Here is a 17906-nt window from a genome sequence, read left to right as displayed (position 1 = left end):
CCATAAAGAACTTGTCAGTTTGTATTTGTTGAGCTTCAACACCATTAGTGAAGGGCATCAAAGTTAAGAACTCCTCCTTAAGAGATGCAATCCGGCCAATATAAGCAGACAGATCCATGTCTTGCTGTCTCACATGAACAATATCATAAACCACCTTATAAAATCGTTTAATATCATTCATGTATAATCCTTTAGCCTGAGTCCAAAATTTAAAGTAGGTTTTGTAGGCACGAAGATGATGTAAAATTTTGGGATCAATAGATTGCCATAATACGTTGCATAATTGTGCATCGATTTTCTTCCATTGCACTTTGTCAACATCAGGTATAACATCCTCAGGTGTAGCAAGATGATCCTCATACCTTATCCGATAAACCAGAGTTCCACAGACGCTGACCAGGAGAGATAATTCTCACTACCAATCAATTTTTCCAATGTGATAGTAGGAGATCCAGAGATGACGGATGAAAAATAGGATTTTTAGTCACCATATCCACTTCACCTGAGATTGAATCACGTTTGGATCGAAGAGAGCCCTAAAGGGAGGTCGGATCACAGCTGTAGAAGAAGAACCTGGTATGTCGGGACCCAAACAAATGAGAAAAGTGACTGGAGATGAAGAAGAGGCCTTCCCAAGGCACACACAGGTCTCGGCCAAGGAAGGGAGTTGCCATCGGAGCTGGAGGAGGCTAAAAGAAGACCCGCGGAGGCTGAAATGCCAAAAAAAATGGACAAACAAGGTTCGAAGAAGACTAATGGAGGCTTAGAAGTGCAAGACGGCGTTGGACTAGCCTGCTGGAAGAAGCTCGGCACCAGAAAGTGGGCCACGCGCCCTCACGCACCGGCACATGGGATTCAGTCCGTCGGAGAAAAACGGTGCATGGATCTGTTTTTGGCTCCGGTGCCTTGAGAAAAGTTGCAGATCTCCTCTTTGTGCTCTTGATGATGTGGTCGGTGTCGGAAAATATCGCCAAAAAAAAAAAATCTCCAAAAAGTATCGCTGGAAAATATTGACGGTGATGAGGGTTTTCTTACCACGATATGGCTGATCGAAAAACTTTGGGAGATGAAAAGGTGACTGGAATGAAACATGGTCACTGGACGGATTCCCGGAATTAATTACACGGGTAAACCAGAAAGAATAAAGTTTTCTCCCTTGGCTCTGATACCATGTTGAAAAAGAGAAAGAGAGAGAAAACCTTAATTCTCATTCATATTCATAACTTCTTACAATAGAGAAATATATATACAAGGTTAGGTTGAACTAACTACCATATATGTGACCTATATTAAGAAAGAAAAGAAACATTGTACATTATAAATACATTATATTCAACATAACCTATAATTCAGTTGAGGGCACTTGATATCACCAACGAGAAGATAGTTAAAGAATTTTTATTTATTTATTATTATTATTTTTTGGTGAGAGTACTTAATATCACCAGAGAAAATTTTAGCACAAAAAATATATTATAATAATAAGATACTTACATTTTTCTTTGAATTAGACACTGATTTGTATCTCAATGCAATCAAAGTATAGATACATTATGAAAATGGTAGCTTGCTGAGTTGGTAAATTGGATTGTCCATCTACCACTAGCCATAATAAGACATTTTAATTTTAATCTGCCGATAACTTGTCAACTTCTGATCATCAGTGCCCAACTCAACACTAATGTTTACAATAGCCAACCTCTGAATTGAGAGTAGACAAACTGTCCAACATGGAATAGATCTCTCTAACCTAAGGATGGGATTTATCTCTAACAAAGAACTTGTGAACATTCCCCTCGAGTTCAATTTGACTGCAACCTGGAATTTTCTTTAGATCCCTTTGTTTCATCATCATCCTAATTCGGTGAACATCATTCCACATGCCAAAACCAGCATATATGTTAGACAAGAGCACAAAAGAACTTAGATTATAAGAATCCACACTAATTAAATGCTTAGCTATTGGTTCTCCAATTGTGAAGTTTTCATGATTCCTACAAGCACTAAGCAAAGTCCTCCAAACCATATCATTTGGCTCAATGGACATTTTTTCTACAAATTTCTTAGTTTCTTCCACATGGCCTGCTTGGCCTAGGATGTCAACCATGCATACATAATGTTGGAGTTTTGGATCCACTTTGTGAACTCTTTTCATAAGCTCAAAACACATTAGACCTTCCTTCACCAAGCCAACATGGTTACAAGCATTTAACACTCCAATGAATGTGATATCATTTGGTTTTACAAAAAGTTTCTCCATCTCCATGAACAATTCAAAAGCCACTTCGCCCAAGCCATGAATAGCCAAACCACTAAGTATAGCATTCCAATGATTAATACTTTTATTATCTATATCCTCAAATACTGACAGAGCATTGTCAATGCTACCACACTTGGCATACATGTCTATGAGGGCAACGCCAAGTTTTTCACTCAAAGAAAATCCATTGTCTTCTATATAGCAATGTAGTGCTACCCCTTCATCAAAGTGTCCTAATTGGGCAATTGCAGAAAGAGTGATCAACAAAGTGGCATTATCAAGAAATAACTCCTTCTTGCTTAGCATATCATGAAATTTTTTTAATGATTCCATAAGATACCCATTTTGAACATATCCAGCCATCATTGTATTGCAAGAAATCACATCCATCTCTAGCATTTCAACAAACAAACCTCTAGCAATATCAATTTCACCTAATTTTGCATACCCATTTACCATATTGGCTCAACTAACCACACTCTTTTTGGCATCCGATTAAACAAGTGGTGATCATTTTCCATTTTCCCACACTTGACATACCTATCAATCATAGAGTTCCAAGAAATCAAATATCTCATAGGCATTTCCTCAAACAACTCCCAAGCAACCCTAAGCCTTTCTTCCGATCGTGCATACTCACTGATCATTGAATTCCAAGAAATCAAAATTTTTTGTTCCATTGGCATAACATCAAACAACTCCCGTGTTGATTTCACCATCCCATGCTTCACATACCTATCAATCATCGAATTAAAAGATACTGAGTCTCTCTTCATCATTCTATCAAACGGCTCGCGGACAATTCCAAGACATCCACATCGCAAATACAAACACATCAAACAATTCTGTAGAAACACATCCGACCCAATTTCCATCTTCCCCAACAACCCATGAATTTGAATTCCTTCTTTAATCAAGCCCAAGCGCGAACACGCCTTAAGCACAAGTGAAAACGAGAACTTATCTACAGAAACCCCACTTTCAAGCATTAGATTAAATATAACAAAAACCTCTCTTGGGTCTTCCCTATGTGAGAAAGATTTGATTATCGCATTCCAAAGAAAAGAGTTGTCTTGCTTTCGATATTTTCGGCCGAAATGCCGTGACATGAAGAGGCAGCTAGCAAATTCAACAAGGGGCTTGTGGGAAGAAGATGAGAAATTTAGAAATTGGGAATTTCCTGAGACGGGTTAGGGAAAAATGACCAGAAGTGAGAGAGAGATTCCTTACTTTTGGTTCTCAGGTCGGGTTTTTTTTATGTTTCAGCTTTGAGAATGAGTTCAAGTTTCAAATTGTTCTACTGACATGAGGAGAATTTGCTGATGACATGGAGAATTTAATTTTAAATTAATTTAGGGGCAATTTGGGAGGAGGAAAAGTAAACAGGACATAGTGCATGTTTTGGATACTATTTTACCTATTAATAGTTGGATCTCATATTTTATATATTTGGGTTTTCAAAACCATATATTTTCCACATCATTAGCCCAAAACCTAACTTTCCCTTATTTTTTTTCATCCCACTTATATCAAGTCCACTGTTTCAAAGAAAATAAATGTACAAATAATTAGAGTTGCTTTTCACGATGTTTATATTCCAACCGTTTTTCTTTGTAATAGTCTATCAAGTGCTTCACAAAAAAAAAAAAAAAAAAAAAAAATACTAAATGCAATTTTTCATTATTTTTAAGGTTTTTAAAAATGTTTTTTTTAATCTTATCAAACACCTAATCATTTTTTATAACCATTTTTTAGATTAAAAATATTTTTTACAATCATTGTCAAACTGTTCTTTGTGTTTGACAATGTTTTTATTCAAAGGGTTTTTAATGAAAGTTTTTTTTATTTTTTTTATTTTTAAGTATTTGTAACATAATCACCTCTCAAATAAACATTATAAGTGATTTTTCATTTTTTTTAAGTATTTCTTAAATTTTGTTAAAAACTTTTTAGTGTTTTATAACATTTCTAATACTTGAAAATTTTTATCTTTCAAGAGTTAGAAGGGTTAAAAATGTTTCCTACAATCACTGCCAAACAGGATTTTAGAGTGCATTTGACAGTGATTGTATGAACTATTTCTAACATTTTTAATTCTTGAATGATGAAAAATTTAAAGTGTTATAAATGCTAGAAACAATTCTTTAAATCACCATCGAACGCATTCTTAGTCTGTTTGATAGAGATTTTAGGAAGTCTTTTTTAGTTTAAAAAGTGTTTTTGAAAGAAAAAAAAAAATAGGTGTTTGGCAAAATTTAGAAAACACCTTAATTTTTTTTTTAAAAAAAAAACACTTTGAGTAGAAATATTGTTAAACACACTCTTAATTTGAAAAAAAAAAACTTTTTACGTTAAAAATACTTTATAAAATCACCATTAAATAGACTCCAATATACAAAATAACATAACTTAACAACAATAGTCAATAATATATAAATAGAATCGGTTTATATGAAATTTGAAATCAAATACTTATAACTTGATTTCAATTTCCGGTTAGTTTGATTTCTACCCAATCGAGAATTGAATTACCTTGATCGATTTTAATAAAATCGGAATTAAATATAACGATTTATTATTTATCGATCCAAATTACTCAAATTTAACATTGTTTGGATATGGTTTAGTTTGGTTCCATTCATTCAATTTGGACAAAAATTGAGTTCATATTTATTTTACTTTTATATTTATCATGAAAGTCAATTGGTCAATATTTAAAAAATAATCTATAAGTGGGTTAGTGGGTTATAAACCATTGGAAGGTCATTGACCACTCAAGTGGCATTGTCATAGTGGGTTGATTCGATTTCCATCCAACTAAAATATTGACTACATTGAAATCCTACCAAAATTTCATGTCATTTTCCTTTGAACCAAATAGCTCCAACAATCCTCTATCACCATTCAACCACCATCCACCGTTATAAACATGATTTCCCCTATCCTTTTTTGTCGTATTTTATTTTTTGCCAAACAAAATTTGATTAGTTTTGCCAACTCCAAAGTTGATTTTTTTTTAAGCATCAAATCATTTGTTAAAACTATGTTTGGTTCTTGGAAAAATTGAAAAAAAAATGTGAGGGTATAAAATAAAAAAGAAAAGTGAAAATAAAGAAAAAAACGAAGAAAAATATAAAATAAATTTGATATCACTAAATTATTTTTATATATTAATTCAAATTTATTTTACTTATTTTAATTTTTAGGTATAAAAATAAAAATATTAAAAATGTATGATTTTTTTTTTTAACTAATTTTAAATATATTTGTTATTATTTTTTAACTAATTTTATTTGAGTTCCCTTCTTAATTCTCAAATTTACAATATTTTTATCAATGTTTTTATTTATTTGAATAATTATTTTTAATTGCCAAAAATATGTAATTTTTTATTGATTACATTCTCTTCCTCTCATTTGAGGTTGATGTGTCATGCCTTAGAATTTTGGTTGAAGAAATCATTGTCATGGAGCAACTTTAATTTTATCATGTGTGTCACGCATTATATGTTTTTTTTTTTTTTTTTTTCATGTATGGTTGGTTTTGACTTGACAAGAATTGACACATCATCTTATGACTTGCAAATTAATATTTGTAATTATACTTGAGTACTAAGTGAGAAAAGTCACTTATAAATTAATGTAACTAACTAATATTATTCTCTATCATTGAATATGAGTCCAATAAAGTACTTGTAGCATAAGCTTGAGAAAATAAAGTACTAAGATTATTATATTAAATTGATGGTTAGTAGATTAATTATAGATTTTGGATTTAATTTTTCAATTGAATGATCTTTAAATGAGTCCTATATGGAGAATGGTTTCAACCCAACATGAATGGTTCTAGTCATTGATTTGGACCATCTACATTGATTCATTGCATCAATTCAAAATTCACAAATTTAAATATTTAATGTCTTATCATATTTATCATGATGGTATGTTGAGATGTTGAATGCATTGTTGAAATGTCAAAATCATATGATTTAAGAAGATGGTAGTTGCATGAACATGAGGACCACTTCATGATCACCTTGTCATTTTGTTGAGATAATTTGGAAAAAAAGGAAATTAAACTTGATATATTAAATTGATTTTCACTTCACTACTTTGGACCAAGAATTCTATTAATAAACTCACTTTTGCCTTTAATGGAGGTACAAGGAAAAACCATTTTGAGTGTTTGGTGTATTATAGTTTTAGGTGCTATGATTTTCAAGATTGATATTTAAGTATTTGTAAATTAGGTTATGTTAGACAAGTGTTTTTGAATACGGTTCTCAAAAATGGTTTTTGAAAATTGTTTTATGATGTTTTGTATGATAAAAGTCTATTTAAAAAATTGAAATGTTCTTAACATGTTTTTTATATTTTTAAATATGTTTTTTTTTAAACTTTTATTTGTAGTTTTTTTATTTTTAATTATCCTCTATATTTTAATAATTATTCTTAAAATAACATTTAGAAAAAAAACTAAAAACAATAAAAAAATGATACATCTTTTAGTTCTTTTTTAAAGACTATTTAAAAAAATAATTATAAAATACAAAGAATGATTAAAAATAAAGAATTATGGATAAAAATTATTTTTCAAAAAATATTTTGAAACATTTTAAATTCCTAAATATACCTTTATTTTATAAAACATTATAAAAAATTTTCAAAACAAAATTTTCAAGACTATTTTTTTTTTTTCTGTAAACAAAATTGTTTTTTAGAATAGTTAACAGACATATCACTGGATTCTTAAATATTAGAAGTATGTATGATAGTCAATGAAATTTTCATTTTTAAAATTTAATATAAAAATAAATTTAAAATTAAAAAAATTAATATATTATTCAAAAACAATTTTAAAATGTTAATTTTCATTTCAAATTTTTTGAAAAGCAATACTTTCATTTTGTAAATAAATACTTTGATTATAATAGTTTCGTTTAATATTTTATCTGAAAAAACATAAGTTTTTCCATTGGAAAATTATTAAACTTAAATAACGTATCTTTGGAATAGTGATTTTTGCGATTATATTTCTTAAAATCACTTTTTTGAAAAATTAAATTATATTTAAATGTAATTAAATAAATATTTTTGAAAATATTTTACTAATGAATATATTATAATAATGATTTTTTTTAGAAAAAAGCTTCTATAAGGTAAAATTAATTTAATTTTTTAAAATTTTTATTCAATGTATAATTTTTCCTTAAAAGGAAGCCAAGCATGTGAGTGGGGTCCACATTATATATATTCATTTGGAACATATTAAAACATACCCTTGAACACAGACATTCTCTAGGGCGCAACCACGTGCCCCCATTTGCCCCACACATACCTTTCTATCCTATCCTTTTCTTTTTTTTTTTTTTTCTTTTTCATTTTTTTTTTCTTTTTCAAGGATAAGTTTAATTCCACAATCCAAGGCCCAAAGGGAAAAGGGTAAAATTTTAATGGCTTCTTAGAAATTAATTTAAGGCTTTTTTTTTTTAAACTAAAAATTAAAACCGAAGTCAAAGTCGTAATTTTTAAAGGATAATATGTACCAATATTATTAATTTTTTTTTATCAAAAATAAAACACTTCTTGAATAAGTCGAAACAAAAACTCTATTAAAAGCAATATTTCCTAATTTTTACATTTTTTAAAGTTAAGTTGTAAATAAAATTAACCAACCCGAAATATAAATTCTTATTAAGATTAAACAATGGTTTTTGGTCTTTTCAAAAATCAAACCAAACATAACCTAAATAAAGGATTTAAGTAGAAATTATGATAATGTTACTCCTTGAAAAATTATGATTCAATTTATAAAAGATGTTGTTTCATATTTTAATGAAACCTTTTTTTTTTTTTTCCCAATTTTATCTAAAATTCAGGTATTTACAACAAAGAAAAAAAAAACATGAATTTAGTGTTCAGAAATAATAAATCTATGGAAGATGGGATAGTTTTTAATAATTTAATCATTTATTATCAAACAAATAATTTATGAAATTTCAAAATTTATACTAATTTTTTTAGACCTAAAACAACTTTCCTTTATAAATTTTATAAAAATTTCTTCAGAAACAACATTTTTTTTTTTTGCAAATTTATTGTTGAAATCTTTTTAAAATTCAAAATTAAATACAATTAAAACTATTATTAAATTAAAGAAAATAGTTTTTAACTTTCCAAAAAAGGAATTCAAATAAAATTTAAAGTAAACGGATGTTTGGTAAAACTTAATAGTTAATAATTTAATTTTAAATTAAATTAAATTTAAATTTTATTAGTAATATTTACTTTAATATTAAATTGTGTAATGAAATTAACTTAAACATATTTAAATCATCAAATTAATATATTTATTCTTATAAATTATAATTAAGGTGGTTAAGGTCGCCAAATAATAAAAGAGATTTCAAAGATAATTAAGATAAATAAAAATAAAAATATAAAATAAAGATGTGGACTTGAAAATAAGTTAATTTTTTTTATTTATTACTTAAAATTATTTTTTATTTTAAGTCATCAAGTTATTTTAACAGATATGCTTAATTTATTTAATGACTTTAATTAAAATTTTAAATTGATTTGTAAAACACACCAGTGTAAATAAATAAAAACTTTAGAAAAATTATAATTTAATCCATTATTAATAATATAAGTGAAAAGTTAGAATTTGCAAAACAATAAAAATAAATTAATAATGGAATATGATATATTCCTTAATGGAAAAGGATCAATTATTTTGTTTCCTCTTTATTCTTCTTCAAACATAGTCAATTTTCTCAAAATTTTCCTAGAAAAAGACTTATTATCACAATTTAATAAAATCAATTATTTTTTATAATTTTCTTCAATTTATTTATTTTTTGGCATTGGATAAATTAAAATAAACAAGTCAACAACTTTTTCTTTGTCATTAAATTCAAAATTATTATCATTATTTTTTATAAATTGTGAACAATACAATATTTTCAGAATCGGATATTAAATTTAAAAAGTTATCAATTCATGGTTCATGGGTCAAATTGGTAATCCGAACTGATCACATTATAAATATATATTATTATAAGAAATTAAAAAATATATATAATTAAAAATTTAATAATATTTATTTTTTATATTTATATATCAAATTAAATTGTAAAGATAAATATAAATGTATTAATATACTAATTTTATTAAATAAAATAGGTATAATATTTAAATATGAAGGTGAAAAGAAATTATAATTATATATCTATGTATTTGTTATTTAAAAATTTTAAAATTATTATATTAATTTCATATTTATTATTAATAATTATTATATATATATATATATAGAATAAATGTAGATATAAACATTTATATTTATATATAAATTTAAATTATTTTATATTTGTTTCTTCTTGGGGAAGAAAGAAACTTTTTATATTCAACAAAACAGTGTCATTTTCATGGGATAAAAAAAATAAAAATTAAAATGATTGAACCGTCCGGTTCGCTTGTTCGATCGAACCAGAATAATGTCGGCCAGCGGTCGACCGGTCGAGATCGAGTCCGGAATTTAAAACCATTTACGCTCTAAATATACAGAAATTACAGTGTGATTCTTTCTCCACTTTCTCTCTCTAGAAAATTACAGTGAGATTCTCTTTCTATAAAGTTTGTAGTGAGACATATTCCTTGTCTCCTCACAAGCCCATTTCTGATACTTTGCCCTAAGGCTTCTGCATCTTCTCACTACAAAACCCTTCTCATTTTCTTCAAAAATCAGACCCTTCCACTCCCAATCGTATTTCTTCTCTCGCTTTTCTCTCTCTAGAAACTGTAAAGTTTTCACCTTTCAATATCCAGAACATGAAACCCTAATTTCCAAGCATCCATTGCCACCTTTTCTTGAAAATCCAATCTTTGTGTGTGTGTGTGTGTGTTTTTTTTTTTTATATACCTAGATTTAAGGTTTGGGGAGTGGGGAGATTTCACGCCCTGTTGCTTGGCCTCAGGCATGAATTGAAGTTGAATAGTTGAAGATTTGCAGGTGTTCAGAGATTAAGAAAAAGAGGAAAAAAAATGGAGAAGTATGAGCTTGTGAAGGATATAGGATCTGGGAATTTGGTGTGGCTAGGCTTATGAGGAACAAGGAAACCAAAGAGCTTGTTGCCATGAAGTACATTGAAAGAGGTCAAAAGGTCTGCAAACCCAACATTTTTTTACTTGAATGATTCATATATGTGTGTGTGTATGGATTGTGTTGTAGTTATGTGAAATTAAAAATTGAATTCATGGTATTAGAGCTGAATTATAACTAATGAACATATACATGTCTGTGTAGGGATAGAGTTGTAGATTTGTGAAATTGAAAGATTGAATTCAAGGATATTAGAGCTGAATATGATTGAATCAGAACATATGTGTGGATAGGGTTGTAGCTATATGAAATTGAAGATTGAATCCATGGAGTTTGAGCTGAATTCTAATGTTTTTGGGTGCAGATTGATGAGAATGTGGCCAGGGAGATCATAAATCACGTCCCTTCGGCATCCAAACATAATTCGATTCAAGGAGGTAGCATATGGTTGTTTGTGATTTTGGGTTTCTGAGATTGAATTTTAGTTTGCATAATCTTTTGAGACTTTTTCTAAATTAAAATAGGGAGAAGGGGCCAGTTGCTAGCTGGTGCTCAACTAGTTTGAGCACAAGACTCTTATCCCTGCACCTTTGCCTTGCTCTTGTATTCATTATGCTTTTGCACTCACTATGAATTTGGTGAATAGATAGCTCAATTTCTGAAATCTAATGTTGTTATTATGCTCAAGAAAGAGTATGCTAATCAGTTATGAATTAGACATTTAGCATCATGTATTAGGTGTTCTTTGAGGATGGTACATTGGAAGGAATGGAATTTCAGTCTTTGAAATGAGGAAGAGGGGGATGTCCTATGACTAATGTCTCTGGGAGATAGGTGTAAGAGGTATTCATGGGGGTGAAGTATGTAGGCCTCGATTTTACACTCTCTCGAGAAAGTTGATATCAAGTGTATGATGCATCCTGTTGCCATACATGATGTTTATTTAGATACCATTTGACAGCTTAGTTTTGGCTTGAAATTATAATTTTTTATTTACAATCACAGGTGGTTTTGACTCCCACACATCTTGCTATTGTCATGGAGTACGCTGCAGGAGGGGAGCTCTTTGAGCGAATCTGCAATGCTGGGAGGTTTAGCGAAGATGAGGTTTGAAGCAGTTGTTAACTACGTGGGGACCTCCAGCTTCAAACTCCGGGTTCCCTAATCAGTGATTTTGTGCTAAAGCTTGGTTTGGTTGGGGAGAAAATGTTGGAAAAGAATTTGAATATAAAATTCTCATTAAGAACAGCTCTACTCAACAAAAGAGCCGAGAAAAGAAAAAGAATTTGTTTTCTTTCTTTTTTTATTCTTTTCCTCTGTTTTTCATCAATCATGTAGAGGCTAAAGTATTTGTTAAGTTTCCTCTATTCATGTTCCTTTTCTTCTTTATTTTCAGGCTAGGTATTTTTTCAGCAGCTTATCTCCGGGGTCAGCTATTGCCATTCCATGGTAGAATAAGTTAAACAATGTCAAATATAATGAGTTCATAATTGATCAAGAATCTGCTTCCATTTATCAAATTAAACCTTTTTTTTTTGTTATCTTCCTGGTCTGCAGCAAATATGCCATAGGGATTTGAAGCTGGAAAATACCTTGTTGGATGGAAGCCCTGCGCCACGCCTGAAAATCTGTGACTTTGGCTACTCTAAGGTCTGCATTATAAATGTTTATTACCAATATGAAGAGATTTATTGTAATTCTAATCTGCATCCTGGAAATTTGTGGACTTGGTGTCTTCTCTTATCTGTGTAGTCATCTTTGCTGCATTCAAGACCCAAATCAACAGTTGGAACTCCAGCTTATATTGCACCAGAGGTTCTTTCTCGAAGAGAATATGATGGCAAGGTATCTCATTCTTTCTATTGAACATGTGTATAGTGTGTCCTGACTAATGGTTATGAATTGGAGTTGCTAGGTAATTGTTATTCATTATTGTTTTTTTTTTTTTTTACGAGTGTAATTGTTATTTGTTATTGTATGTACCTATGAGTAATATTTGGTGATTGGGATCTTTATAATTGAATGTGTTGATTTCTAGCTATTACTTTCTCTAACTTTAGATGCAATAGGGAACTAAGAGCATTCATACAGGTGTTATCAAACCCACATATGGTACTTTCATTATTGATACAATAAATTTTTTTAATCAAAGCAAGATGGCACTTTTATTTTGAGAATCAAGGTGTATGAGTATACTGAAAAATTTCAACCAAAATTTTCCTGGTTATTTTATTTTATTTTTTTATTTCAGTTCTCTATGGTATAAATTGTAATCTTTTCTTCTGCTGATGTATTTAAGTTTTTGCATGTGAATTGAATTTCAGAATTTTCTATATTTAGTTCATATTCATTTTAACTTTAGCAAATTTTCCAACAATTTTCACAAAATTGACATGATTTAGTGGTCATCTAACCTGACCCAGTTTTCATAAGGTTATAACATGCTTTGGCATGAATTTCTCACAACTTTCCCCTCTATTTGCAATGTGGGCCTGGCCTAGAGTGGTGGTGATTTCATCAGAAGTATCCTAAGCCTGTGACAATGATGCTGCCTAACCAAGTTTATATTCTTTGATTATTCTACTAAAATCATTCAAAACCAACCCATGTCTTTTGTCTTGTTCCTCCTGGTCACAGAACAACAGCAGACTCAGGAGCCATGTCTTGACTGTTTATGACTTTTGATGATCTTTCTTGATTTTGGCTTGCTTTTTTTAGTTGGCAGATGTGTGGTCCTGTGGAGTAACTCTTTATGTTATGCTGGTGGGAGCGTACCCTTTTGAGGACCAAGAAGACCCGAAGAATTTTAGGAAAACCATCAGTGTAAGTTTACCTTCTTTTCAGTTGCCTAGTTATTTTTGAGTTTCAATATTTTTTGTCATCTATAATTTCTTATAATGTTGCACTTTTACAGCGTATAATGGCTGTTCAATACAAGATTCCCGATTATGTTCACATATCTCAAGATTGTAGGCATCTCCTTGCTCGCATATTTGTGGCAAATCCATCCAGGGTATGTATTATTTCCAAATTACTGGAATTTGTTTGTAGAATTACAATCAGCTTATATCATGAAGATGTGAGAAACATAAACTAACATATCTATTGTTGTTACATCAGTTATGCACCGATAAATTATAGGTTTTGAGAGACATTTTCTTTTCCTGTATTGTTCTTGTTCTAGAACAAAAGGAATACAAGTCTCATGATTGTATCTACTGATTTTATTTCTATACAGTCTGCACAAAAGCTTTTGAGAAATTGCCCACCTACGTTAGCTAAACCTGTTGTTACAAATCACAATTTTTTTTAACCATTTTCTAATTTTATTGGTATTCAGGGTTTTGATTCTTCACCTGAAACTGGGATAATATTTTTTTTTAAAAATGTGTGTTTTTTTTTTTTTTTTCTTTTGTTTGGGTATTTGCTTTTGGAAAGCATAAGTGCTGATTGTGAGAAGCAGGCAGTTGATGGATCATATACATTGGCTCTGGTGTTCATTAGAAAAGGAGATGATGTATGCAAATGATAGAATTGTCTGATCATAGTGGAAGAAGTTCTTTTGAGAATATGTCCCATAGCTTTAAGGAATTTGGGGCTTGCAAACAAAGAGCATTGGTTCCATTTAATTTTTTGCTGTTTGTCTTTTTTTGGCTTACCCCTTAACCCTAAACCGTGATAGGTGCCCAGGGCAGTGTGTAATAATGGCTTAAGCTAGTGTTTAGTTAGGTTATTCTATTTTCTACCTTCTATATAGAGATTGGCCAAATTGATTCATGTGAGGATGGGTCAAATCAGAATTTACATAAAAGAGTCAAGTTAGCTGAGTCCATTTGTTGGTTCAGTTGTTTAAGTTGGGAGAAGGAAACATGTCACAATTAGCTTTGCCATCTATGCTGTAACATTCTCATTCCATTTCTGTATTGTGTAATTGTTTCAGTATTTTGAGGCATCATCTTGCTTTTGATGAATTTAAACTGAAGTAAATAGAAGTGTTAAGGATAGAGGATTGTGTAATGGCTCAGGTTAGGCTGAGTGACAATGACAAGATACTGCTGCAGCTTGAGAGTGAACCCAACAAATTTGATAAGTAGCATCTGAGGATTCTCAAAGTTAGTTGCCTCTCAGGATAGTACCAAAAAAGATGGAGCAGAAAAAGAAAGTAGGGAAGAAAAGGAGGCTAATCTCACAAGAAAAAGTAGGCACTTCATGTTTAAAACACGCAGGCCACTGAATTTTGTTGATTCTGTTTTGAAATTATCCCCAAATTAAGTTGCAGTACTGGTTGGTGGCATATCACATTTAACGTATAAAATGCATTGCAATTTTTTGACAACTACGATTATAAGATGCATGATATTTTTCCTTATTCAAGGATTGTATTCATTAATTTAGTTTTCTTTTGTTTTTCCTAAGAAAAAGCATAAAAGTAGGCAACACTCTTATCAGGACAAGGGTTAATGGACAATCTTCCCAACCAGTCTTCTCTTACGCTTAAAGGTAGATAGGGAAGTTCTATCTTGGTATTTGGGACTTTCACCTAACCTGGCTGAAATTTTTGTGGCTTGATTAGGTTCTAATTTCATGCCTAATTTTGATTCAAGTGCTAGCATCCTGGGTCACATCCCACTCAATATGTAGGATAAGCTGAGAGCTCGATTTGGGCCTTTCTATAACTTTTCATGTTCTTTGTGAGAAAGCTTTGGTCTTTCTGTTTGGTAGAAATGTTGGCTGAATGAACATAGGATATGAATTCTGAGTAAAAACAGGATATAGAACTTCGAGGCATATATCCATGTTCTGAATTACATATTTGCTCTAGTCCGAGTCTTACCACCCATTTTTTTTATCGTTCAGTGTTCTATTTTCACTATCATTCTCCTTCATCACTTTGAACTGCTTTATCAGGAAATTGCAGTTCTAAGTCATTCTTATTTTGCAGAGGGTCACTATCAAAGACATCAAGAATCACCCATGGTTTCTAAAGAACTTGCCCCGGGAACTCACAGAAGCAGCTCAAGCTCTCTATTACAGGAGAGAAAACCCTACCTTTTCCCTTCAAAGTATAGAGGACATCATGAAAATTGTGGATGAGGCCAAAACCCCTCCTCCAGTTTCCCGGTCAATTGGAGGCTTTGGCTGGGGAGGCAAAGAAGAAGAAGAAGAAGAAAAGGAAGAAGAAAAGGAAGAAGAGGTGGAGACCGAGGAAGAAGAAGAGGACGAGTATGAGAAGCAAGTCAAAGAAGCCCATGCAAGTGGAGAAGTTCATGTCAGTTAAGGATTGACTTACCCCTTTCAGTAAGTAGAGACATGAGCTTAAATTTTGAAATTTCAACAACTTTTGGGAGTGCTTTCATGTTTGTTTAAAGTGTCACTTTATAACTTAGGACATGGGGTGAATAAAATGTTTGTAAATTATTGTTTAATTGGCAAGAGGTCTGTGAATTTCAATTGTATGTGAACATTAGAGTGTTTTGCTACCGTGATCTTTGAAGTTTTAGGATTTGAAAATGGCTGTTGGGAGTGAATTGGTCTGGTTTTCCTTCTAAGGGTAGGGATTTAACCTTTATTAATAAAGGGTTTCGTGTGTTCTTTGGTCATGGTGGTATGTATGGATTTCAGCCCCTTCATAGGGGCCATATTAATAAATATCTATTAGTTACATTCTTGTTTGTTCCAGGTTGGTATCGTATATTCTCTGAGTATGTAGGCAGAAAAGTATATCGATGCTTGATGAATTCAAGTCCAGTTCATCATCGTTGTCGCAATCTTTGAAAAGTTAATATAGCTTTTCTGAGCTGTGGATGTGCCTCGTTTGGTTACGAAGAAAGTAAAAGAAGAAAGCCAGGGGAAAAGCTCTGGTTTCCCATTTTTTAGGCAACTGGTGTTAGAAGTGCCACAAAAAGGGATGTGATTCCTTCTAAAAAGTGATGGGGTTGCTGTATATTTCCTTCTATTGCGCCTTATCTTCCCTATACAATTTTTCTCCAAGCCCCAGACCCAGAAGAAAGGATTGCTTTATGACACTCGGCTTTTCTTTTGGGTGTTGTGTTGGTTATTTTATTCATCTTTGATATTAGTCACTACTACATTCCCCATTACTTTTGATAAAGTGAATAGGAAGGCACTAGGGCAAGTTGTTAAAGGTCATTGCCTTTTTTCTCTTTCCATTTTCTAACTGCCAAACAAGGACTCATTTCTCACAGAAGTATTGTCTATATTCTCTCTTAAAACCACCCAGAAATTCATTATCCTTGAATTTGAATCTTAAAATTTTCACACCATGCAATGTGGAAATTTGGGGTGATGGATGGGTTTGATTGATGGGAACGTGTATATGTACCCAACCCACTGCCAGCCATGAATTGTCACATCTCCCTCACCGTCCCTCCAAAAGTGAAAAAGAGAAGAAAAAAATCATGCTTTACTCAATTGGATTTCCCCCAGCCAATCAAGTAAAGAAATCAAACAAGCATGTAACGAGGTTAGATCCACTGAATCCAACTGATAATGTCAAATTAATGATACAGGAATTGAAGATGAAGACATTGTAATAGGCCTGTTTTTCTGAAGTATGATGTTGACTGGCATGCAAAAGCAAAATCAGTGCTTTATGGGCAATTGGGTGATGGCACGGCATAGTCCAAGACCCATGCCTGAAAAGCTCTGCTGGGCAAATCTGGTACTCTCCTCTACTACTAGCCAAAAACCAAAAGCCAGAAACAATGACCTTCACAAGTCGACTAGATTTTCAGAATGAGAATATGGAATATGCTGGTGTACTACCACATTTAAGAGTTGTGGATGAAACCCGGATTGCTTATCAGAAATATCCGATTAGGCCAAGGGGGGCCATGGTGCCTTCTTTGGCATGTCAATTTGTGCTTACGTTTCATTCAATTACAGGAAGGACAAGAACATAATAATCATGGAGGTGCAACTAAGGATGAAAACATCAGTTTTGGTAAAAATATCAGTAATTCGATTTTACGGATATATAGAGAAATGGCGGTAGATATTTTGACACAAAATATAGGTGAGGTAAAAATTGATCGAAACTCATGGAAGTGTTGGAAAAAAACTCTAAAAAATGATTTAAGAAGTAATAATAGTCATTTCGAAGTTGTTTTGTTGAATAAATTGATATATGTATGATATAATCTGTTATATTTGATAATAATATTGTGTTTGACAATAATATTGTATGTGTCGATAAAAAATATGAATTTTGTAAGTGTATATTCATTATTAAACTACATTAAATATTTGAATTTATTAAATGTCAATAATTTGTATGTATTACATTGTAATGGTCCTTTAGCACTAAAAGGGAGATTGATGTGGTTCAATGAACTTGTTTGATCAAGGAATGTCATCTCATTAGAGGCAATATTGATACCAAGTCATGGAGATAAAATGATGAATGAAATTATTGTTTGAATTAATCGTCTAAAATAAAACTTATAATTTACCTTATTTCCCAATTGACCAAGGGCTTTGGTCATCGAGTTTAATTTGGTAGAAGACTTATGGACATGTTGAA

General features: G+C 31.2%; 2 pseudogenes; one reads left to right on the top strand and one right to left on the bottom strand.

The window, feature by feature from the left end:
- Positions 1 to 1678: 1678 nt before the first annotated feature.
- LOC117925872 lies at positions 1679 to 3264 on the bottom strand (annotated as a pseudogene).
- Positions 3265 to 10242: 6978 nt separating this feature from the next.
- LOC117927031 lies at positions 10243 to 16027 on the top strand (annotated as a pseudogene).
- Positions 16028 to 17906: the final 1879 nt, after the last annotated feature.

Source organism: Vitis riparia, chromosome 12 (assembly GCF_004353265.1).
Source record: "Vitis riparia cultivar Riparia Gloire de Montpellier isolate 1030 chromosome 12, EGFV_Vit.rip_1.0, whole genome shotgun sequence".
NCBI lineage: Eukaryota > Viridiplantae > Streptophyta > Magnoliopsida > Vitales > Vitaceae > Vitis > Vitis riparia.
Note: the sequence above shows the minus strand (reverse complement) of the source record. Positions and strands in the feature narration are given on the sequence as shown.